The sequence below is a fragment of the Herpailurus yagouaroundi genome, unplaced genomic scaffold (assembly GCF_014898765.1).
Source record: "Herpailurus yagouaroundi ecotype Mexico unplaced genomic scaffold, PumYag 139, whole genome shotgun sequence".
In the NCBI taxonomy this organism is placed as follows: domain Eukaryota; kingdom Metazoa; phylum Chordata; class Mammalia; order Carnivora; family Felidae; genus Herpailurus; species Herpailurus yagouaroundi.
The window spans coordinates 25,004,126-25,030,087 of record NW_024412394.1 but is presented as its reverse complement, the minus strand read 5'-3'; the positions used below and the strand labels follow the sequence as shown (position 1 = coordinate 25,030,087).

The window sequence follows — 25,962 nt, the reverse complement described above, 5'->3', positions numbered from 1 at the left end:
ACTACAAGGACTGCCTGAACAAAGTGGTTTCAGACACCCAGTCTGGGGAGGAGAGACGGGTTTCACCATTTTTCTCCCCATCACCAACAAGGTGGGCTTCAGGTAAGGGAAAGCAGGCCCACAGTGGAGGTGGAACCTATGGCAAACCATACCTCTCCATGTCTGGTACCTGGTAGCTTCTGGAGATAGAGGCTGACCAACCAGACAGCCCCTCCTCCAGACCAGCACTGCTGTTGGTTAATTCTTGGAGAATTCTTATTTTACACGTATATAAAATGTGCATATAGGTATATTTTTTTCCCTCTTCCTTTTCTCCTTCTTATTTCTTCTTTCCTTTAGTCTGGTTATTCTGGTTGTTGATTTGTTTAAACAGACGTATTTATTCTCTTTATACCTGTTCTATATCTCCTTTATTTCCCCCCCGCCCCCCCCCCCTTTGGATTAAGTCATATAGTTTTTCTGCCTGGTCAATTTTCTTTTCTTTTCTTTTTCCCTGCCCCTGTCATTTCTCTGTTTGTATGGGATAAGTCCTCTTCCACCACCACTGCCCCCCTCGTTTTTTTGTTTTTTTGTTTTTTGTTTTTTTTCCAGAGCTACTTCAACGAACAAATCAAAGCACATTTGGTGGAGGGTCCAAAACATCACTACAAGTAGGGAGTTAAAGCAACCAGAATCACAACAACAGAGAGCACCTCCTGAAGGTGCCAGGCCCTGGGCAGTGTATTACTGCTCTTTAATACAGTAGTGCTTGCAGGTGCAGGACACATCGCAAGCTTTTAAAACACATAAGGGACAGAAAACTCGCCAAATGATGAAATGGAAGAATTCTCCTCAAAAGAAATTCTAGGAAGAAATGACAGCTAAAGAATTGCTCAAAACAGATATAAACAGTATATCTGATCAAGAATTTATAAAAATAGTCATAAGATTAATCACTGGGCTTGAAAAAAGCATAGAAGACAGGAGAGAATCTATTGTTTCAGGGATCAAGAAACTAAAAACTGGTCATGAGGAATTAAGAAATGTTGTGAATGAGGTGGGAAATAAACTAGATGCAGTGGCAATGAAGATGGAAGAGGCAGAGGGGAGAATAAGTGAAATAGAAGATAAAATTTTGGGAAATGATGAAGCTGAGAAAAAAGAGAGATAAAAATATTCTAGACCACGAGGGGAGAATTAGAGAACTAAATGATTCAATGAAATGTAATAATACCCATATCATAGGAATTCCAGAAGCAGAGGAGAGAGAGAAAGGGACAGAAGATGTACTTGAACAAATCATAGCTGAGACTTCCCCAATCTGGGGAAGGAAACAGACACTGAAACCCAGCAGGCACAGAGAACACCTTTCAGATGTAATAGGAATCAATCTTCTGCATGATATATCATAGTGAAGCTGGCAAAATACAAAGATAAAGAGAGATTTCTGAAAGAGCTAAGGGTAGTAGCAGACCTATCTACTAAAACTTGGCAGGCCAGAAAGGAGTGGCAGAAAATATTCAATGTTCTGAATTGGAAAAATATGCAGCCAAGAATCCTATATCCAGCAAGAATGTCATTCAGAATAGAAGGAGCAATAAAGGCTTTCCCAGACAGACAAAACGGAAGGAGTTCATCACCACTAAACCAGCCCTACAAGAGATCCTAAGGGAGACTGTGAGTGGAATGTTGCAAAAACTACTAAGGACCAGTGACATCACTACAAGCACGAAACCTACAGATAGTAAAATGACACTAAATCCATATCTTTCAATAATAACATTGAATGTAAATGGACTAAATGCTCCAATCAAAAGACATAGGGTATCAGAATGGATTAAAAAAACAAGACCCCTCTATTTGCTGTCTACAAGGGGCCCCTGGGTGGCTCAGTCGGTTGAGTGTTTGATTTCAGCTCAGGCCATAATCTCACAGTTTGTGGGTTCGAGCCCCACATCAGGCTCACTGCTATAAGCCTGTCAGTGCAGAGCCTGGAGCCTGCTTCAGATTCTGTGTCTTCTTCTCTCTCCGCCCCTCCTCTGCTCATGCTCTGTCTCTCAAAAATAAATAAATGTTACAAGTTAAAAAAAAGAGAGACCTATTTTAGACCTGAGGACACCTTCAGATTGCAAGTGAGGGGATGAAGACCCATGTATCATGTTACTGGAAGTCAAAAGAAAGCTGGAGTAGCCATACTTCTATCAGACAAACTAGATTTTAAACTACAGGCTTTAATAAGTGATGAGGAAGGGCATTATATCATATGTCATAATTATGGGATCTATCCATCAAGAAGAGCTAACAACTATGAGTGTTTATGCACTCAGTTTAGGAGCACCCAAATACATAAAACAATCACAAACATAAGCATTCTTATTGATAACAATGAAGTAATTGCAGGTGACTATAACTACTCCACTTACAACAATGGATAGATCATCTAGGCAGAAAATCAATAATAATAAAAAAAAAAAAACCCAAAACAATGGCCCTGAATGATACACTGGACCAGATGAATTTGACAGATATATTCAGAACTTTTCATCTAAAAGCAGCAGAAAACATATTTTTCTTGAGTTTTTATGGAGCATTCTCCAAGATCACATACAGGGTCACAAAACAGCCCTCAATTAATATAAAAGAATTGAGATCATACCATGTACATTTTCAGATCACAATGCTATGAAACTTGAAATCAATCATAGGAAAAAGTTTGGAAAACCTCCAAATGCATGGAGGTTAAAGAACATCCTACTAAAGAATGAATGGGTCAACCAGAAATTAAAAATCAATTCAATTCAATTAACAAATATATGGAAACAAATGAAAATGAAAACCTGAAAGTCCAAACCCTTTGGGATGTAACAAAGGCAGTCCTAAGAGGAAAATACATTGCAATCCAGGCCTATCTCAAGAAACAAGAAAAATCACAGAATCTAACAGCACACCTAAAGAACCTAGAAGCAGAACAGCAAAGAAACCCCAGGCCATCAGAAGAAGAGAAACAATAAAGATTAGAGGAATAAACAATATAGAATTAAAAAAAAAACAGAATAGATCAATGAAACTAAGAGCTTTTTTTTTCAAAAAATAAACAAAATTGATAAACCCCTAGTCAAACTTCTCAAAAACAAAAGAGAAAGGACCCAAATAGGTAAAATCATGAATGAAATTGGACTTATCACAACCAACCCCTTAGAAACACAAACAATACTATGAAAAATTATATGCCAACAAACTGGACAACCTGGAAGAAATGGACAAATTCCTAGACGTGCACACACTACGAAAACTCAAACGGGAAGAAATAGAAAATTTGAACAGACCCATAGCTAGTGAAGAAATTGAATCAGTTATCAAAAATCTCCCAACAAATAAGAGTCCTGGACCAGATAGATGGCTTCCCTGGGGAATTCTACCAAACATTTAAAGCAGAGTTAATACCTATCCTTCTCAAGCTGTTCCCCAAAAAATAGAAATGGAAGGAAAGCTTCCAGACTCATTTTATGAAACCAGCACTACCTTGATTCTCAAACCAGACAGAGACCACACCATAAAGGAGAATTACAGGCAAACATGGATGCAAAAATTCTCAATAAGATACTAGCAAATCAAATTCAACAGCATATAAAAAAAATATTCACCATGATCAAGTGAGATTCATTCCTGGGCTGCAGGGCTGGTTTAATATTTGAAAATCAATCAATGTGATACATCACATTAATAAAATAAAGGATAATAACCATATGATCCTGTCAATTGATGCAGAAAAAGCATTTGACAAAATACAGCATCCTTTCTTAATGAAAACCATCAAGAAAGTCAGGATAGAAGGAACATACCTAAACATCATGAAAGCCATATATGAAAAGCCCACAGCTAAATAATCCTCAATGGGAAAAAAGTGAGAGCTTTCCCCCTGAGATCAGGAACACGACAGGGATGTCCACTCTCACCACGGTTGTTTAACATAGCATTGAAAGTCCTAGCATCAGCAATCAGACAACAAAATGAAATCAAAGACATCACAATTGGCAAAGAAGAAGTCACACTTTCACTTTTGCTGATGACATGATACTCTACATGGAAAACCCAAAAGACTCCACCAAAAAGCTGCTAGAACTGGTACATAAATTCAGCAAAGTTACAGTATGCAAAATCAATGTACAGATTGGTTGAATTTCTATACACCAGTAATGAAGCAACAGAAAGAGAAATCTAGAAATTGATCCCATTTACAGTTGCACCAAGAATCATAAAATACCTAGGAATAAACTTAACCAAGGATGTAAAAGATCTGTATGCTGAGAACTATAGAAAACTGGTGAAAGAAATTGAAGAAGACACAAAGAAATGGAAAAACTTTCCATGCTCATGGATTGGAAGAATAAATATTGTTAAAATGTCAATACTACCCAAAGCAATCTACACATTCAATGCAATCCCAATCAAAATTGCACCGGTATTCTTCCCAAAGCTAGAGCAAACAATCCTAAAATTTGTGTGGAACCACAAAAGACCCCAAATAGCCAAAGTAATATTGAAGCAGAAAACCAAAGCAGGAGTCATCACAATTCCAGAATTTAGCCTCTACTACAAACCTGTAATCATCAAGACAGTATGGTATTGGCACAAAACAGACACATAGACCAATGAATAGAATAGAGACCCCAGAATTGGACCTACAAATGTATGGCCAACTAAACTTTGACAAAGCAGGAAAGAGTATCCAATGGGAAAAAAGACAGTCTCTTTAACAAAAGGTGCTGGGAGAATTGGACAGCAACATGCAGAAGAATGAAACTGTACTATTTTCCTACACCATTCACAAAAATAAACTCACAATGGATGAAGGACCTGAATGTGAGACAGGAAGCCATCAAAACCCTAGAGAAGAAAGCAGGAAAAAACCTCTTTGACCTCAGCAATTTCTTGCTTGACATGTCTCCAAAGGCAAGGCAATTAAAAGCAAAAATGAACTATTGGGACTTCATCAAGATAAAAACTTATGCACTGCAAAGGAAACCATCAACAAAACTAAAAGGCAACTGACAAAATGGGAAAAGATATTTGCAAATGACATATCAGATAAAGTGTTAGCATCTAAATTCTGTAAAGAACTTACCAAACTCAACACCCGAAAAACAAATACCCCAGTGAAGAAATGGACAGAAGACTTGAAGAGACACGTTTCCAAAGAAGACAGCTAGATGGCCAAAAGACACATGAAAAGATGCTCAATGTCACTCATCATCAGGGAAGTACAAATCAAAACCACACTGAGATACCACCTCACACTGGTCAGAGTGGCTAAAATTAACAACGCAGGAAACAAGAGGCAAGGCGAGATGCTGGCAAGGATGTGGAGAAATGGGAACCCTCTTGCACTGTTGGTGGGAATGCAAACTGGTGCAGCCGCTCTGGAAAACAGTGTGGAGGTTTCTCAAAAAATTAAAGATAAAACTACCCTATGACCCAGCAATAGCACTACTAGGAATTTATCTAAAGGATACAGGATTGCTGATTCATAGGGGCATATGGATCCCAATGTTTATAGCAATGCTTTCAACAATAGGCAAAGTATGGAAAAACCCTAAATGCCCATCAACTGATGAATGGATAAAGAAGATGTGGTTTATATATACAATGGTAATGAGAAAGAATGAAATCCTGCCATTTGCAGCAACATGGATAGAACTGGAGGGTATTATGTTAAGTGAAATAAGTCAGAGAAAGACATATATGTTTTCACTCATATGTGGAACTTGAGAAACTTAACGGAAGACCATGGGGGAACAGAAGGGGAAAAAATAGTTACAAACAGAGTAAGGGAGGCAAACCATAAGAGACTCTTAAATACAGAGAACAAACTGAGGGTAGATGGCGGGGGGAGGGGAAAATGGATGATGAGCATTGAGGAGGGCACTTGTTGGGATGAGCACTGGGTATTGCATGTAAGTGATGAATCACGGGAATCTACCCCCAAAACCAAGAGCACGCTCTATACACTGTATGTTAGTCAATTTGACAATAAATTATATTAAAAAAGAAAGAAAGAAAGAAAATAAAGGCAAACAATCCCATTATTTGGATTGTTGGAAAGCCTAATTATTAAAAAATTCTTCCTTTTATTGAGCAGATGTGTAAATGAACAAGTCTTTTATTGACTATTATTAAAGAATAAAGAACATGACATTAAATCTGAATTCAATGAGTTTCTTTGCTATTCAGAGACAAAATGGTATTGGTACTTCACTTCATGATATTTCAACTACAAGTAGGAATTCAATTCAATGAAATGAATACCAAGTATGCCTATGTAAAAAATGCTGTGAAGTATGCAAAAATAATTGAGCTAAGAGTGAGAGGTAAGAAGAGAAACAATCAATTAGTGTTTCCTTTCAGTTATTGTCTAACTTAAACCTTGAAGAGATTTAGGGTGACAGTAAAACTTGTGACTTGTATGTATAAAATCTTATACATACCCAGTATGTACTGTTGGTTAATTTTAGATATCCAACATAAAGATGTCAAAATAGTCACTTTCTTGTCAAAGAATAAGAGTGTCATTACCCACTCCCAAACAGAAAGCCAATACACTTCAGTCTGGTGTCATTTGGAAGAATATTGTGTAGATTATGAGCCATGAGATGGCTGTGCTCCAGGCTAAATCAAATCTTTCATCTTCTTATTTTTTTTTTCAGAAACTCTGTTCTATTGATTATCTCTTCACTCACCTGAATCTACAAATTCTACTTATTCCTTCCTGACTGTCGAAGTAAAAATTGCACCCACAAAGTTAAACAGGTAAGAAAAACTTTATTCAAGGCTATCGAAATAGAGGACAGAGAGCAAAACACAGTTAACTCTGCTAAAAAAAAAAGGCACCATAGTTTCTAGTAACTGGAGTGGAGGGATTGTAGGCCATTGGGGTTTGCTGATTGACCTTACCCGAAAGAAAAACTTTTTGATACCTTCACGACAGGAGGTACTTTTACAACTTGAAGCAGTGCCCATCAGATAGACCCTTCAGCAGACACTGGGAGATAGGGTGCTACCTTCCTTGATGATTACATTCTTAAGGACATTCCCAGGTTCTTGAGAAAAACAGTCCAGAGGTGCCTGGGTGGCTCAGATGGTTAAGACTCCAGGTTTTGATTTTGGCTCAAGTCATAATCTCCCAGTTTTTTGTGAGTTTGAGTCCCACATCAGGCTCTGTGCTGACAACCATGTGCCTGCTTGGGATTCTCCCTCCCCTTCTACCCTTCCACCACTTACATCCTCTCTGTCTCTAAATAAATAAATAAAAATAAATAAATAAATAAATAAATAAATAAATAAATAAATAAGAAAAAAAGAAAGAAGAGAAGAAAAAAAAAAGAGAAAAGAAAAGAAGGTCCATGGTTATAAAACTAGCAAGAGGCTTTTTGAAGGATTTATATGTCAAAGGGTACAGAGAAAGAATTTGCAGGTATAACTTTTTTTAAGTAAATTCTCTAAGAAAAGAGAGGCCTAGAGGTGGAAGAAACCTGCCTAAAGTTTAATTAAACTGGGAGAAATGCTATGGCTATCTAAATGTGCACAAGTATTTCTCTTAAAACAATAAACAAACAAATAGATCATAAATCTTTCTTTGACCCCTTATTCTCTTTTGCTATGAAGTGATTTAAGGAGGAAATGATGAAGATGTGTTATCTGCTCTAAGAAGAATATTTTATCGTTGAATTGCCTATGCATGGTGATAATAAACACAGACAGGTGTTTATTTAGTCAATTTATTATTGTTTTACAATTCTGTAGAGATAATGCAAAGTCTTATCACAGGCATGTTGGCAGAAAACACCCACCTTCCCTACCTACTACCCCTTTATACCACTGCCTCTATTCCCCTGTTTCTTGCTTTCCCTCTAAACCAAACATCTTAAGGGGCACCTGGGTGGCACAATCAATTAAGCATCCAACTCTTGATTTTGGCTCAGGTCATGGTCTTGCAGTTATTGAGACAGAGCCCTGTGTTGGGCTCTGTGCTGACAGCTCAAAGCCTGCCTGGGATTCTCTCTCTCTCTCTCACTTTCCGCCCCTCCTCTGCTCATGTGTGCACACTCTCTTTCAAAACAAATTTTAAAAAGTAATAAATATTTAAACCAAACATCCTGAAACTATTTTCTATGCTCAATGTATTTGCTTCCTCATAGAAGTCATGCTATGCTATGGAATTGACTTTTTCCAGTCACCAATAATTGAATAATTTATAAATCCAATTGGTATTTTATAGTCCTTATCTCATATATTCTCTCAGATGCATTTGACAGTTTGTAATGTAATATTTTTCCAGTTCATCTCCTGTCCACTCCTTATCCTATTAAGTGGTCTTTCTTCCTCTGCCAGGTCTTAAAATGTCCATGTTTCTCTTTCAAACCATCTTGTCTTCCCACTTGAAATATCTGAACAAACAACTTTTCCCATAGATTTGTGCACATGTATATTCTTATGACTGCAAATTGTAATTCTAGCCCATGTTTCTTTTCTAAGCTTCAGGCTTATACTTCCAGCTTCATTCTAAATATCTCCCTTAGCTATCCTAAGGAAATCCTAAAGTCAACAAAACAGAAAAAATCAACTCACTTCCAATTCTACTACTTTTCCCAGCTGAAAACCCAAGAGCTAACCTTGATTTCTCCTTCTATCCCTCATGCCAGATCTAGTTAAACAGAAACTTTTATATCATCTCCAAGTTACACATCTCTCAAACCTATCCTTTCCATTTCCCATGCTATTTTCTACCAAAATCAGGGCACAACACAGCTCATAAGGATTATCAAAACCTCCAAAGCCAGGAGCTCTGTATAGTCAATGACATTGTCCTTTTTAGTTCAAATTTGTATTCTGTTCTTAGCACATTGCCCAGGACAAAACAAGAATTTCATAGATTTTTTTTAACTAAGTGAATAAAGGTATACCTGATATTTTTCTTATTTTTATCAAAAAGAAACATGGATTTTGAACCTTTTCAATAATTACCTGAATATTTTCATTTAGAACCCAAAGGTACATGCCGTATATTATTGAATAGATAACCAGTAACCAACTTCTTTATCAACTGCAAATTTATCTGTTTCATATTTGAGCAGAACACAGAACATGGAATGAGCTAGGACCCTCCTCATCCCCACTACCAAGTAGGTCTGAGATATGCCAAACTCACTATTTTAAGTATCTGTTTGACACCCTAAATCTTAGTAAATTAAAGCAGCAACCATTTTATTATATGCCGTGATCCTATGAATTGAATGGACTTGATTGGGAAGTCTGCTCCGCAATCTGGAGCAGCAGTCATCAGGAAGCTCTCCTGGGCCCAGATGTCCAACCAAGGTCGCTCACTCATGTAAGCTGATATTTGATGTTGGCTATTGGCTGGGAGCTCAGCTGGGGCTGCCTGGTTCTAATCCCACTTCGTATCATGGCAGTGGGTCCCAAGAGCATAAAAGTAGAGGCTTCTCGGCCTTTTAAGCTTTAGATTCAGAATTAGCTGAGCATTACTTAGCCCCATACTGTATTGATTAAAGCAGTTCATAGGGTTAGCACTGATTCAAGAGAAGAGAACTTCTATGGAAAGTTTTAGGTGATTTTTTTAAATGTTTATTTATTTATTTTGAGGCAGAGAGATAGAGAACCAGCAGGTGAGGGGCAGGAAAAGAGGGAGACATAGAAACCCAAGCAGGCTCTGTGATGTCAGCACAGAGTCCTATGCTGGGCTGAAACTCATGAAATCAAGAGTTGGACGCTCAACAGACTGAGTCACCCAGGATCCCTGGTGATTTCGATTATTGTGAGTGATGTTGCTGTAAATATTGGTGTACAAATCTTTGTATGAACATATGCTTTTATTTCTCTTGGGTAAATACCTAGAAGTGGAATTACTTGGTCACATGATAGTTATGTACCAAAATTTGAGGAAATGCCAAGATTTTTTTCCAAAGTGGCTATAGTTTTTTTTTACATTCGCACAAGTGAATGAGGATTCTAGTTTATCCAGATTTTCACCAAGAAGTATTATTATAAGTCTTTCTTATTATTGCCATCTAAATGGATATAGAATGGCATCTCACTGCGTTTTGATTTGCATTTCCCTGTTGCCTAAAGATGTTTAGCATCTTTTCATGTGCTTTTTCATTTGTATATACTTGTATAAATTCTTTGGAGTAATATTGATTCAAATCCTTTGTCCATATTTTACTGGGTGATTTGAATTTTTACTGAGATATAAGGATTTTTTCTATATTTTGGATACAGTCTGTTATGAATATTTGAATTGAAAATATTTTCTCCCATTGCATGGGTTTTCTTTTCATTAGTCCTAATCACTTATTTTTAGTTTTATTGAGGTGTGATTGATATTAAAAGTGTACACATTTAATGTACGCTCTTGATCAGTTTGGACATACGCATATATTTGTGATACTATTACCACAACCAAGATAATAAACACATCTTTCACCTCTAGCAATTTCCTTCTGTTCTTTTGTGGATCTTTCTTTCTTTCTTTTTTTCTTTCTTTCTTTCTTTCAGAACACTTCACGTGAGATCTATCCTGTCAACATATTTTAAAGTGCAAATTATTGTATTATTAATTACAGGTACTGTGTTGTATAGCAAATCTGTAGAACTTGCTCATCTTGCATAACAGAAACCTTGAACCCACTGAAAATAATTTCCTATTTCTCCTTCCTTTCAGCCACTGGCAGCTGCCATCCTCTTTTCTGCTTCTATGAGTTTGGCCTTTTTAGATACCTCATATAAGTGAAATCACATTGTATTTATTCTCCTGTGATTGGGTCATTTCACTTAATGTCTTCTAGGTTCATTTATATTATCAAAAAGGCAGGATTTCCCTTTTTTAAGGCAGAATAATTTCCATCATATGTGTATCCCACATTTTCTTTATCCATTTGTCTGTAAGTATATTTGGGTTGTTTCCATATCTTGGCTATTGTGAATAATGCTGCAGTGAACATGAGGGTACAAATAGATATCTCTTCAAGATCCTGATTTCAGTTTTTTTTGGTATATATTATCGCTTATGCTTTTGATGCCATATCTAAGAAAGCATGTTCATGAAGATATTTACTCCTAAGTTTTCTTCTAAGAGTTTTAACATTCTGGCTCTTATATTTATGTCTATGACTAATTTTGAGTAAATATGTGTATATGGTGTGGAGTAGGGGTACAACTTCATCTTTGTATGTTGATATCTGGTTTCTCAGTACCATTTGTTGAAAGGACTATTCCTTTCTTCATTGACACCTTTTCAAAAACCAAACCATAAATATCTGAGCTTATTTCTGTTCCATTGATCTACAGATTTATCTTTATGCCAGTACAACATTGTAATGATTACAGCAACTTTGTAATAAATTTTGAAATTGGAAAGTGTTAATACTCTAACTTTATTTTTCTTTATTAAAGTTGTTTTGTCTGTTCTGAATACCTTGGATTTCCACAAAACTTTGCTAACACCTGGGAAATTTTACTAATTTTTGATGGGGCTCGTGTTTAATTTGTAGATAAGTTTGGAGAATATTGCCATTTTCACAATTTTTTTGATCCATGAGCTTGTATCTTTCCATATATTTACATCTTTTTAAATCTCTTCCAAATTTTCATTGTACAAGTTTTGCACTTCTTTTGTTAGATTTACGTGTATTTTATCCTTTTTTTGATATTGTTACAGCAGTTTTAAAAATATTATAGTTGTAATGTTCATTTCCAGTGCATACAGATGCAATTGATTGTATATTGATCCTTTATTCTGCTACCTTTTTGGACTCATTTATTAGGGCCAATAATTTTTTAGGGGACACCTTCGGATTTTCTGTATATGAAATTGTGTCACTTGCATATAGGGATATAGAGATAATTTTTTATCTTCCCTTAATGATCTGAATGTCCTTTTTTTTTTCAAATTTCAAAGACTTCAAATTGTTTTATTTTTGTTTTATAATTTTCTCCAGTTAAATGTTTTTGTTAGGGAATAAGACCACTGTACCCTTCACTCTACTCCAGAAGTCAGTCTCTGCTCAATCACCCTTGGGTCATCTGGGCTCTTCAAACCAGGCAGAGTGCCAAGTTTCAGGCAGGGTTCGGGCAGAATATAGATGGCACATTTTAGTGTGCCCTTCATCCTAGGGTATTAACTAGGATATTAACCGAGGAGAGTATAATGAATGTATGGAGAGTTTTAAGAAACAACCAATTTTAATAAATTTAAGGACACTGGAATGAGAATATTAGGAAGCCATTACAATATGAAACAAAAGAAGCGAGAGAAGAAATTGTTTAATGGAACCTATAGAAAACTAAAAGCCCTGGAAATGGGACCATCCAATGGGATGCATCTGTAGATCCTACACTATTATTTCCTCTCTCTCCTGAGTCTTTAATCACTGATCCTCCACTGGTCTTTTCCCCTCAGACAACACAATTCAGATGCACGGAGAGAGTTAAAGAAACTCCAAACTATCTCTACTTCCACATGTCCATCTCCTGTTGGTGCTTTCTGTTGGGCATTCCCCATGAGAAGACAGAGGGGAATGGAGCCTGAGTGATACAGCTTATAGAAGTCATCTCTTACGCATAGCAAAACGAGGAAAGGGAGAGAATGGATTTGGAAGGACAATTAAAAACTAAAAAACCCAATTGCTGTAATTATTTTAATGTTTATTTATCTATTGAGAGAAAGAGAGAGAGAGAGAGAGAATATGAGAGGGAGGGGTAGGGAAAGAAGAGAGAATCCCAAGCAGGGGCTTGATCTCACGAATCGTGAGATCATGACCTAAGCCGAAACCAAAAGTCAGACGCTTAACTGACTCAGCCATCTAGGAGCCCCAAAGCCCAATTACTTTAAATTTGATAATAAAGATTACCATAGTCTGCTACTCTGTGTCCATTACTATAGCTGACTCATTTAGATATTTTTTGTTACTATGCATCCAGATTGAGATTGTAATTTAGCTTTACATCCTATTATTTACCATTTGCACTTGGCAAGGCTTATTACCCTAGTTTTAATTTTTGGTCCTCATCATCCCTACCAGCCTGCTAAAGAGGCTCTAAGCATTCCTTTCTTTACAGTAGTATGACCTGTCCCTTGCAAAGTATGTATTTTCATTACATCTAAGGATAACCTAGCTACCAAATGTGCTTCTAGACAGAACATGAATTTCAGTCTGTCTTGAGGTTATTTATATGTTAAAGAAAGCTTTGCTACTAACAAGGCAATAATTTAAATTTAGTAAAGTTAATGATAACTTTCTCTTTTTTAAATACAGTAATCCAGGGGCGCCTGGGTGGCTCAGTCGGTTAAGCGGCCGACTTCGGCTCAGGTCATGATCTCATGGTTTGTGAGTTTGAGCCCCACATCAGGCTCTGTGCTGACAGCTCAGAGCCTGGAGCCCGTTTCAGATTCTGTGTCTCCTTCTCTCTCTGCCCCTCCCCTGTTCATGCTCTCTGTCTGTCTCAAAAATAGATAAACGTTAAAAAAATTTTTTTAAAAAAAAGTAATCCAATAGAGCCAAATGTTTTAAACTATTTTTCATCTGATATAATAAATTTATATAGATGACATGGAGAAAAACACTTTTTTTTTTGTTTGCTGAGAAAGAGGAAATTCATCTAATTCAATGAATTCATCTAATTCATTCATTAAATTGTCAAAATGAAGACAATTTAAGGAGTATGTCTTAAGATACTATTTGATACATTTCAATATTGAGTGTCTGAAATGAAATTATTCTCATTTTATGTTAGCAATAGTGCGTTAAGTACTCTGAAGTCTAAGATATTATGGGGTGGAAAACTTTCCTTTGGCTGCTCTAATAAATTAATATAAAACAGATTAAGAGAATGAAAAGAAATTTTTAATTTTGTATTTACAGAACCCCAGAAAAATATGAGACAAAGAAGCGAACAAAGCAGGCACCTCTTATACCTTTTACACAAAGAAACTATATATTTGTGAAGAATTGATAAGACAAAGAGATTTGGGCTTGGGGAAGTAATTAGTGAGGAAGTAACAAGTTTTATTTATCCAGTTTTTTCAGCCCTACATTTCATATTTCTGGTGATAAGGATGCCTTCCGTCCTGCTGGTACAGAAAGGATACTTTTCACAAGGAGATTTATTTTCTGCTTTCAAGGGGAGAAAGGAGGGTCAGAGTGTCCTTCTTGTAGTGGCCATTTCTTAGCTAACTTTAATTCAAAACAATCAATATGTTGGGGTGCCTGGGTAGGTCAGTCGGTTAAGCGTCTGACTTTGGCTCAGGTCATGATCTCATGGTTTGTGAGTTTGAGCCCCACATCAGGCTCTGTGCTGACAGCTCAGAGCATGGAGCCTGTTTCAGATTCTGTCTCCCTCTCTCTCTGTCCCTACCCTGTTCGTGCTCTTTCTCTCTCTTTCTCTCAAAAGTAAATAAACATTAAATTTTTTAAAATAAATTAAAGGAGAAAAGATAATCAATATGCCAAAATGGCATATTTTGTGGTGCTATATTCTGCTTCTTTTCAACATACATTAAGAATATACAGTTTGGTCCATGGATGTTTTCCCTCAATTAAATCAAAGATTAGTATATATTGCCTTTAGTTTTTCTCATTTTCCTGTGATAAATAAATAGAAAAAACATTTCTTAAAGTTTGTTTATTCTTCATTCAAAACATTAGTTTGAAAACCCAGTTCTATTGGTTTTAATTATTTAAAAGTGATATTATTTTGAAAAAATTCAATTAATATCCTACTGTACAAGGTAATTGATAAAAATTTTACTTTTCTGTGGCTTCTGGGTGGCTCACAGTCAGTTGAGCATCTGAGTCTTGACTTTGGGTCAGGTCATGATCTCATGGTTTGTGAGTTTGTGCCCCACGTTTGGTTCCCTGCTAACAATGCAGAGCCTATTTGGGACTGTCTCTCTTTCTCTCTGTATTTCACAAAATAAATAAGTAAACATTTAATTTTTTTCTCTTCTAAAGGTATAAATGATTATAATCTATGCCCGTTACAAGAGAAAGATGCTTATTTTCATTATGTAGGCAGTAGAAGAGAAACAAGTTTGAAATGCTTGGAGCTGGAGTGGATCATCAGAACACCTTCTGAATCATGTGTGAAAGTAATTTTGATGACAATTCTAAGTATTTACCTAATATAATTGATAATGACGTGTAAAGCTAAAGTAACTTTCTAAACTATCAATAATCAACAAATTTTGACCCATAATGCTAGAGAAAAATTATTTTTTTTTATTCTCTCAACTTGTTACCTTACAAACAAGGTATCAGAGTTTGCAACCAACAAAATGTAGAAAAATTAGGTGTGATTAATAGGATGGGTTAGGCAGTTAAATATTTAAACTTTTTTCTAAATTTCGTAATGATTTTGATGCATGTGAATTTTAAAATTTGTTATATTTGTGACTTCTTTTTCATTGTAAATAAATATTTAGTCGTGTGCCTAATGTGTTCTTTTGCTTAAATAGAGTATGGGAAATCGTAGGAGTTTCATGCTTCGCAAAACCTAGATTTGCTGCTAACTGATCATCTTCCGTGACATCTTTCTAACTCTTCTCTGAACAACTTCCCCCACCTTGTCACTCCCAAACAGAAGCTCTGGGGTCAAATGAGGATAATTTCAAACACAGAAGAATCCACTAACTCTAGATATTCCTGTAGTAGAATGCTCAGATCACGAAGTAGTTTTTCTCTGGGACCAGGAATGATTAACTAGGTTGGGCATTTGGGGTCACACTGGATGTTCAGTATTAAATCCCACGCCATCCGTATGCCTGGAATTAAAGTGAAATTATTCAGACGGGTAAGAATTTTTTTTGTTAACCGCTTCCCCCTTATCCTAATTACTCTAGCTAATGTGGAAGTCCTGGGCAGCAGAAAGTCAGTGTTCCCCTTCTCGAGCAAAGGGAATTAAAGGGTATGTACTTGTACTTACCTAATATGAAATTTCCCCAAATAAGGCAAAATGAAAGACATATTTTCTAATTCTTCTTCAGAAAACTCACCTTTCCCCCTTTTATATGGTGCCCTTTCTCCTAGAAACAAGTAGTGCCGTCAGTGCTGTTAGAAATTACTTAATATGCTTCTCATACTATACCTAGATTTCTGTCTAATATTTTTGTTTTAAGTCAAGTTGACAAGATTATCCAACTAGTGTATAAAGTAATTGAGGGCAGAGAGAATACGAAATTCATCACAAAAAATAAGAGCAAAAGTATTTATTAAGATACAGTATAATTTGAGCATTCTCAATGTTTGTGTACTTAGATTCAGAGTAGTATGATAGTAATTAATCTTTGGTTACTTGGTGTTGATTATATCATTACATGTGATTTGAGAAAATGTTGGTTTCATAGTTTTATTGAATTACTACTTTTGCCCTGTGGACATTTATCCTAGTTTTGAATCTCTGTTTTAATTTTAAAGATTTAAAGTTATCTTTATGTTTTTAGTTTTTTGTCTGCTTCAAACATTATTAAGATATATTGGTACTTTTAAGTTAAGACAGAGGACAAAATAATAAATATGATCTAATATCTTTCTACTACAATATTTACCAAAACAAATGACACCTTTATGATATTTAACTTCAATAGACATCATTTACCAAATGAATTAAAATATTATTTTATAAATAAATTTTAATTAGATGTAATCTTGGTAAAATATTACAAAATAGCGGTATAATCTATAACAAGAAAATAAAAATATTTAACTTTAAAGCAACTGGCAAAGTTATATTAGATACCATCAGATAATGTGATATTCCTGTAGAATATTACCACTTTAGCTGCACATTCATCCAGAGAATTAGATGGATGAGATGGATAATATCTTCTTAGGAAAATTTTCCAATTGAAATATCATAATGAATATAAATTTGTACTCAATTTACTAACAATGAATTGGCCCTTAGGCCACATTGATGCTGAGTCTAACATAAATAGCACAAAGTAATCCAACTGACAGTGAAATTAGTTCCTGAGTAACTCAGGGAAATCTTATATTTGAATTGACAACTTTGTTGTATATTTTTAGAAATAGGTTTATTAAAGGCCAGATAAAATATTTGAGCAGCTTTTGTTAAATATTTTATTAATCAATCTAAACGACTTTAACTTAACAGCACTGCCTAAGCAACAAAGACTAAACTCTTTGTCTTGGCAATCAAATTCTTGAATTCTGCCTTTAACAATGTTTCCTGTTTCATTTTCTTCCATTTGTCTCTCATGAATTCCTTTGCTTTAACAAAAACTTCTACTCTTGCAAATGTGCTGTCACCACTGTTTCTTGCAGTTCTGTGGGGAAAGAGGAGGGGGGAGATACTCTCTCAGTTTGTTTTTCTGCCCAAGTTAATTTTAAGTTTTTCCTTCCGGCTCAGCTTTCTCTTCTCCACCAGGACTTCCAAGACTTTTTCAGTCCACATGAATCTCTCTTCCCCTTCTGAACAATTATTTAACCACTTTAACCACTCCTGTATAAATGAATCATATCCTGATTCTTTTTTTAAATTTTATTATTTAAAAAAATTTTTTTTAAATATTTATTTTTGAGACAGGGAGAGACAGCATCAATGGGGGAGGGTCAGAGAGAGAGGGAGACACAGAATCTGAAACAGGCTCCAGGCTCTGAGCTGTCAGCACAGAGCCTGACGCGGGGCTCGAACTCACGGACCGTGAGATCATGACCTGAGCCGAAGTCGGATGCTTAACCGACTGAGCCCCAGGCGCCCCCGTATCCTGATTCTTTAATGTTCCATATGGCTTCACACTTCTTCATGTCTGAAAGAGTACACTCAAATATTTTGCACTCTAATCGCTATCTTCTGTATTTGACCTCTCCTACACCATCACTAGCTCTCTCTCTGATAAACCTAGTTATCTTCCCTTAGTTTATCCACCTTGCCTACCTCTCTTCCTGCCTTCATTGCCTGGATCACTTTCACAGCTCTTTTTCGTGCTTCAAACCTACCTACCTCACACACTTCACCTTGCTGCACTCACTTGAAAAATCTGCCTGGATTGACTCAATAGTCTGCCTTCAACACATACAGTATGGTAGTCTCCTCTTATTCACGGTTTCACTTTCTGTGGTTTCAGTTACCCACAGTCTCAATGATCCATGGTCAACTGCCGTCCAGAGCAGATGGTCCTCCTTCTAACATATCATCAGAAGGTCAGTAGAAGCCTAACACTGTCATGATGCCTGTGTCTTTCACCTCATTTCACTTCGATCATTGGCATTGATCATCTTACATCATTCAGAGAAGGATGAATACAGTGCCCTAAGATACTTAGAGAGACCTTATTTACATAACTTTACTGCAGTGCATTGTTATGATTGTTCTATTTTATTATCAGTTATTGTTGTTAATATCTTACTGTGCCTCATTTATAAATTAACTTTATTTTAGATACATGTGTTTAGATATATAGGGTTTAGAACAATCTCTGGTTTCACGCATTCACTCGGGTCTTGAAATGTATCACCCCCAGAAATGGGGTAGGGGTGTTACTGTACCTAAAAGATTAAGTAACTGCTGGAGAATTGCATAGCCATGTAGATCAATGCCATTGCACATCTGGACTTCAACCTCACCTGCATCCTCAGTGACCTTTGAAAATTCCTATATGTCTTACCTAGCTTGCTGCAGTCATTCTTCAGTCATCTCTGCAAACTTTGCCCTTTTCTTAAGCCTGTTTCACAGCATACACTACATTCATGTTTGATAGACTTTCTGGCTTTTTCTCTGACTCTCAATGAATGTGTTAAATTGAATTTATTAGCAGTGAACTCCCTCAAGTTCAAAATCATAATAGCAAAGTTAACAAATTTGTCACAATATTCCTTTGTTTGTTTAGTCTCTAAGAAAAAGACACCCCTTCTTATCTTCAATTTGACAAATTCATCTCCAGATAATAGCTTTTTAATATCACTCTAATCCCTCTCACCTGTCCCATCTTCTCTTTTACTACACAAGTTCATCATTTTTAGCCTTTGAGGGTACTTTCCCTATACCTAGTGTTTTATCCCCACTACCAACCAAATTCATTGTCTGTATCATTACCAAAGTGATCTTTCTAAAATATAGATCTAATATGTCATTCTTTGCTCAAAATTCTCAATGTCTTCTCTTTAATTTGTTTGCAACCAAATGTCTTAGCTTCTCTGTTCAGACTTATTGTGAGTCTGGCTCATCACTCAATTTCCCTCCAGCCACACTGAACTCCTTACAATTCTCATATGTCTTACATTCTCTTGTATTTGTTTCTGTGTGTTTTTCTTTTCATTTTTGCTTTTGTATATGTGGCTTCCTCTGTCTGAAATGTTTTCTACCTGGAAAAATTCTTGTATGTAATTCAGCTTTGCCTGATCTATAACATTTGCCTGGATAACCCTATTCCAACCCTCTTGTTGACTATCTTGGGTCTCATACCCTTCTCTGTGCTCTGTAGCGTTGGGCTTACACACTGCCCTTTGCATTTGCCTGTCGGCAAATGCAAATGTGATGATAGGTTCATTTTCGCAAGATCACATTAAAGTTAAATTCAAACCTTATTTCTCCAAAATTAGTTTATTGATAACTATAAAAATGATCTATTTTGTTTTGTTTTGTCTTAGACATCTTACATAAAGCTAGTTATCTTACCGTACATCTTTAACACATCAGACAAAATGAATAATAGCATTTTATACCACATGCCATAAAGTGACATTTATATTTTATGATTGGCGTACTTTATTAAAAAGTAGGCAATATTGAACAACATACTTAGTACTAGTGATTTAATCCTGGGTTTAAGGGACTACAATCTTTTGGCATGTGGTTAGTTAGCAGTGAGAACCTGTCTAAAGAATGGTTTTAAAAGTATGTTTAGATATTTTGTTATGGACACAGAAAAATCCCCATAATTTGTGATATTTTTGTTCATTCATTTACTCATTCATTATTAATTCATTCAATATATGTTTATGGAACATCCAGTAGGTGCTGGGCACTGTGTTACTTGCTGGTTATATGCTAGTTACATAAATAGTTATGTTTCTGACTTTATGATATTTATAGTTTCTAAACTTGCCATTCAAGTTACAAGTGGCAATATATACCAGATAAGGATAAAGAAAATTCTTCTGATCTAATGCAGCCATTTACAGATATAGAATTGACAAAGACATACTAATGTGTTAACACCTGATTGAAGCTACAAGTAAAATTTCCATTAGGTTTCTATATAACATTCCATTTATGTTCTATATGAATGGTTAACCACTCAGTGTCTTTATTAGAAAACATATATGCACCTTATAGTGAAAGGAAACTTTTCAGTTACTAGTAGATATACTAGGTCAGAAAAAAAATGTAGGCATCTCTTGTTTAGAAATAAAGAAGAAAAGAACCCTTTCCAAATAATGCCATGAGTCAGTATGCTAGTCATTCTCATGTGCTATCCCATTTCACATACCAGACTTGCTATTTATATTTTTACACTCATTTACAGACAAAAGTTCAAATATTTAGAAAAGATATTATTTTTTTCCAAAGGGCACACATCCAATAAATATCAGGTCAGAATTTTAATTCCGGACCGTGCTCTTTTTATTACCTAGGTGCTATATGATTAACAACACTAAGGTTGAACAGGTTTTCATCTGACCAAGGACACAGTGCAGTCAAACAATTCCTGGCTGAAGAAGTATCTGTAGAGTAGTAAACCAGTGCATCAAGGCATTAGGCCAGGAAAGCTTATTTGCTTTCAAGAAAACTGTATCCTATAGTTAGCAGAAAATAAATGTGAGCCAAAGTCAGTATGAATATCTCAGCCCTTAGTAGATAGGACAACGGAGAAGGAATTACACTTTTGAACAGAATGAATAATATCACTTAATGGAGATGTCAATGGGAAAGATTTAATAGATGAGGATATATGTCCATCTGATAGATTCCAATGACGGGTTGCCAGAGAGGATTATTTCAGGAAAATAATACTGTACTGGATGAATTAGTGTCAAGATCTAGTCCTTATACTTTTAGAATTATTTTGTGGGAATTGAAGCCTTCAAACCCATCCACAGAGTTTCCTTTTTCTGCTTTAGATCGTGGATAAACTAGCACAAGTTCAATTTACATCATTTTCTGCATTTTTAAAATGTTTTTGTGACAGTCACAAACTGAGCCAAAAGTGATAGAGATATTTTCTTTTTGAAACTCTAGGATTGGCTTTCTTGGATTCCATATTTGTATGTAAACACTTCTTAAAATAGTTTCAGCCTTGTTTTTAGTTCTCATAAGGGAAAGAAATGAGAAACCTGTTATAGTCCTTTCTTGGTTTATTATTCGGTAATTTTTGAGTACCTATTTTTTAAAGTAATTTATTTATTTATTTATTTATTTATTTATTTATTTATTTATTTATTTATTTATTTTTGAGACAGAGAGTACAGGGGAAGGGCAGAGAGAGAGAAAGAGACAGGGAAACCCAAGTAAGTAGGTCAGCGTGGAGCCCAACATGGAGCTTGAACTCACAAAATGTGAGATCATGACCGGAGCCAAAATCAAGAGTCTGACATCCAGGCACCCCTTGAGTACCTATTTTGTAGCAGATTCTGGCATATGCCAGGAATACAGAAATGTACAACAGACATAGTTCCTGACTTCTTGGAGTAGCGATCTAAGTTGAAAAAAACACTTCACAATTAATGTTTAAACAAAACAAAACAAAACAAAACTTATAGCTATGTGCCTTCTTGATATATAGTCCAAAATAACTCTTCCAAAATGTGTGTTGGCAAAATAACTCTTAATAGAAGATTAATTTGCTGTTGGTTATTCTAAGGACAGGCATTAAAAGGAATTTAGTAACTTCTTTAATATCTTCTGGTGTTTCTGTTATAAGAAACTGTGACAAGTATAGACTATCTGTTTATTCCTTATACTGAAAATCTTTTAGTTTTGCCTTCATTGTATTTATCCTTACCATGGTCTGGTAGTGTCACCTGAATTTTCCATGGGGAATTTCTACTCTTCCATGCTGCACAACTTCAGTAGTTATCAATCAAGACGCCTGTGTTCATTTTTCCAAGAAATAGGCAAAGGACCCAGACCAGAATGATTTGAGTCTCTTTCCTGGGCATTTTAATCTATAGTCAAAGGACATAAAAACACTGATTAGTTGAGCTGATTTGTCCACTGCAACAAAAGCCTCCCCCCCACCCCCCACCAAAAATTCCCATTCATCCAACACCCTTTCTTTTCCTGTTGCAGCTCTGTTTTCTGTATTTTCTGCAGTCAAGCCCTATCCTATGCGCTGGGGGTAGTATGGTGAAGAAAACAGATGTGGTCTTTGTTCTCCTCATACTCAAAATACTCAAGGCAGATGTTTATCACATCATCACAAAAATCAGTTAATTGCAAACTGAGATAAATAGGACCATAAGGAAAGATTGGGATGAGTCTAGCAGTTAGGTGCTTATTTTAGTTAGCATTGTGGAAAGCCCTAGCACGCTCTTCATGTTTCTTGCTAGGTGAAATTTTTGAGATTTTATGGAGAATTATAGTTTAATTTGGTTGCATAACTAGATACACATGAACTCACAGTGAAAGCCCCCAAGAAAGCAGAGAGAGCTAACAGGCTGCATCAGCAGTTTTCATTCTTCCTGGAGAACCTGTTGTACAAACAAAAGAATTTTTTTTATTCAGTAGAATGCTAACATCATCAAAACTAACATGATATGAATCAAAAAAGGTGAAGCAATTTTGATGCCATTAAACTTATATGAAATGAATAAAAGGCACTCAACACTTCAATATCACATACTTAGAGCATAGGTATAGCTACGAGATAATTGAAGATTATGTGATGTTAAAACATCTGCCTTTATGATTGTAGTAGATATAGCTTCACATTTGTAGCCTTTCTATTTAAGTGTTATGTTTCCATTGGAAAAAAAACACATTAGTATTTCTCTATAGAAATCATTTTTCATGGTTAAAAAAATAAAACAAACTGTAAAGTCATTATCAAAAAATAAATTTGCTACAAGACTAAAAATATAAATTTAAGTGGAAAAAGGTGAACCTCAAGGTTAAATATTTATTCATTTAGAAGAGTAACCATTTTCCCTAATATAATATGCATATAATAGCAAACAAACGGCAACTATTAGAGTGAATACATAATCTTATTTTTCTTGAACTCCTTATTTGGTTAAAATATTTATAGGTGAGCTAATTACCTAGTTGATGGATTTATAATATTTCTTATTGATCATTACAATAGAATTCTGGTACAATATTATAAATATTAACAATAATAGTTATTCATCAACAGTAGGTAAGCTCAATCTAAGGGGAAAATTAAATATTGATTTACAATATGAAAACTTACTTGATTTCTGACTTTAGCTATATATACTTGCACCTATGTTTTTCAATATTACCTTTTTAATAAAAGTTTTATATATTTATTTTGAGAGAGAGAGAGAGAGGGAGAGAGAAAGCATGAGCAGGGGAGGGGCAGAGAGAGAGAGAGAGAGAGAGAGAATCCCAAGCAGGCTCTGCACTGTCAGTGCAGAAATGGATGTGGGGCTTAAACTCAAGAACTGTGAGATCATGACCTGAGCCGAAACCAAGTCTAATGGTTAACCAACTGAGCCACCCACACACCCCTCATCATTACCTTTTTAACTCCTCTGGGGAAAACTTAATATATTTTCAGTCCTCAAGAAAATCATATTTACCAATGTAAATGTTTCCAGGTTTATCTGTGAAAATATATTTATGGACTCTGTATGAAATTTGCCATTTACTCGTCAGTGAAATAATTTCAGGTATACTCTACTGTAATAGAGTATTACTAGTATTACGACCTTTGTCATAAACAAATATTATGAATATATTCACATTTTATTAAATATTTTGATAAGACAATTTAATCAATATATAATAGAACATTTCATTTGTTTTTCTTTTATTATTATGATAAATTTGCAATAAATAGTTTTATAAAACATTTTTAAATGTGAATCTGGTTAGTTTCTAAGGGTTAATACTTATAATTAAAATTTTTAAATTTGTGCTTGTATAGTTTGATATTTGTATTTTATTTTATTTTAAATTCCAATATAGTTAGCATACAGTATTATATTAGTTTCAGGTATACAATATAGTGATTGAACAATTCCATACATCACCCAGTGCTCATCATGACAAGTACACTCCTTAATCCCCATTGCCTACTTTACACATCCCAGTCTTTTAGAACTGATTTGTTTCCCTTTCTTTTTTTTTTTTTTTTGTTGTATATTCCTTACTTTGCAACAATTAATTTCATCCAATGTGTAAGCATATTTTTAACACTTATTTAGGTAATGATTACATTCCCCATCTTTTTGGACCACAAATTTACATTCTTGAAATTTTTTTAATTCATTTGTCATTTGAATAGACTGAATAGATACCACACATCTTAAACCCTCTTGGCATTCCTATGTGTCTTGGGAGGTGTGAATTTGTTTCCACCACTAATCTCTCCATTATCTTCTACTGTTGAATAATAAGAAGAAAGGAAAGCAAGTCAGTAACATTTTTCTTTAATGAAAAATTCTATCTATATGCTTATGCAGTATATTTTCTTCTACCTTATAAATGAATAGTTTCAGCAGGATTTAATTAAGAGTTTATATTCTTTTTGGAACTTTGTAGTATTTGAGGGATTTTTTTCAGATGTATAGAATTAAGTCTTTAGTAAGGAAAAATTCCTTTTCTCGTTATAAAAACTTTCCATTTCTATCCCATTTTTTCTTTCTTAGATAACTTAGATAATTTAGGGTCTTAGTTAACACTTCATTAGGTTTTTTCTCCCCCCTTCTTCATAGCTATCACCTTCAACTGTTTTCATCTATTTGTCCTTTTCTTTCAGTCATTTGCCCAGTTTTATTCCCATATAAAGTATTTTATTTTTCACAGTATCAGCTCTGTCTTTATTAGTACAAAAAGAAGTTTTGCATTGGACCACTATAACTTGTGGTTACAATTTTTCTTATGTCATTCAGTTTTCCTTTTAAATGACATTTTATCTAGGTAAAATATTTTATCATCCTTTCATTGCATTCTTCATAAAATCCATGTTTTTTTAATTTGGCAGAGATCACATAGCACATAATACTTGAAATGGATTTCTTATTTTATTAAGGCTTATCAAAACTGTGCTTGTCTTCTATTTCAAATGTTATTTTTATTGTTGTTTATTTTTTTCCCTAATAACCTCTCCTTTCTATTGTCCATGCCCTGAATGGTAAGATGTCTATTGGTATTTTCTTGAATTCTAAGAGCGTCCCTCTGCATGCTTTTAGGATCCTCTTCTCATATCTCAAGAGATTTGGATGGCTGAAGTAAAGTGACATCAGGAATTCAGCATTCTGAGGTAAGTGGGGCCTTCTGTCAGCAGTCGTCTTTGTTTTCTTCCATGTGTTAGTCAAAGTGTTGCTCCCAAGTCCATTTGTTCTTCTTCATCACTGGGCCCTGTCTTCAGCCTGCCTAGCTCAGTGTATCAAGAATGCTTCTAGTCAGTTTAGCAAGAATCTCACACTCTTGATAGCTGATCACCCTGGCCTGCCTTCAGCAGGAATCCTGTGAAGTGAGCTTATCAAGAATACCCATACCTTTTGGGCGCCTGGGTGGTTCAGTTGGGTAAGCATCAGACTTTTGCTCAGGTCATGATCTTGTGGTTCTTGGGTTCAAGTCCTGTGTTAGGCTCTGTGCTGATAGCTCCCTCGGAACCTGGAGCCTGCTTCTCTCTCTGCCTCCCCAGCTCATGCTCTGTCACTCTCTCTGTCTCTTTCTCAAAAGTAAATAAAGGGGTGCCTGGGTGGCCTAGTCGGTTAAACATCCGACTTCGGCTCAGGTCATGATCTTATGGTCCGTGAG

At 35.4% G+C, this 25,962-nt stretch overlaps 1 long non-coding RNA gene across 1 annotated transcript; it reads left to right on the top strand.

The window, feature by feature from the left end:
- Window positions 1–25,460, top strand: LOC121029123 (uncharacterized). The gene is made up of 3 exons (XR_005789601.1): window positions 1–91; window positions 6,684–6,786; window positions 25,389–25,460. It is a non-coding gene; the product is annotated as an uncharacterized LOC121029123 (long non-coding RNA).
- Window positions 25,461–25,962: the final 502 nt, after the last annotated feature.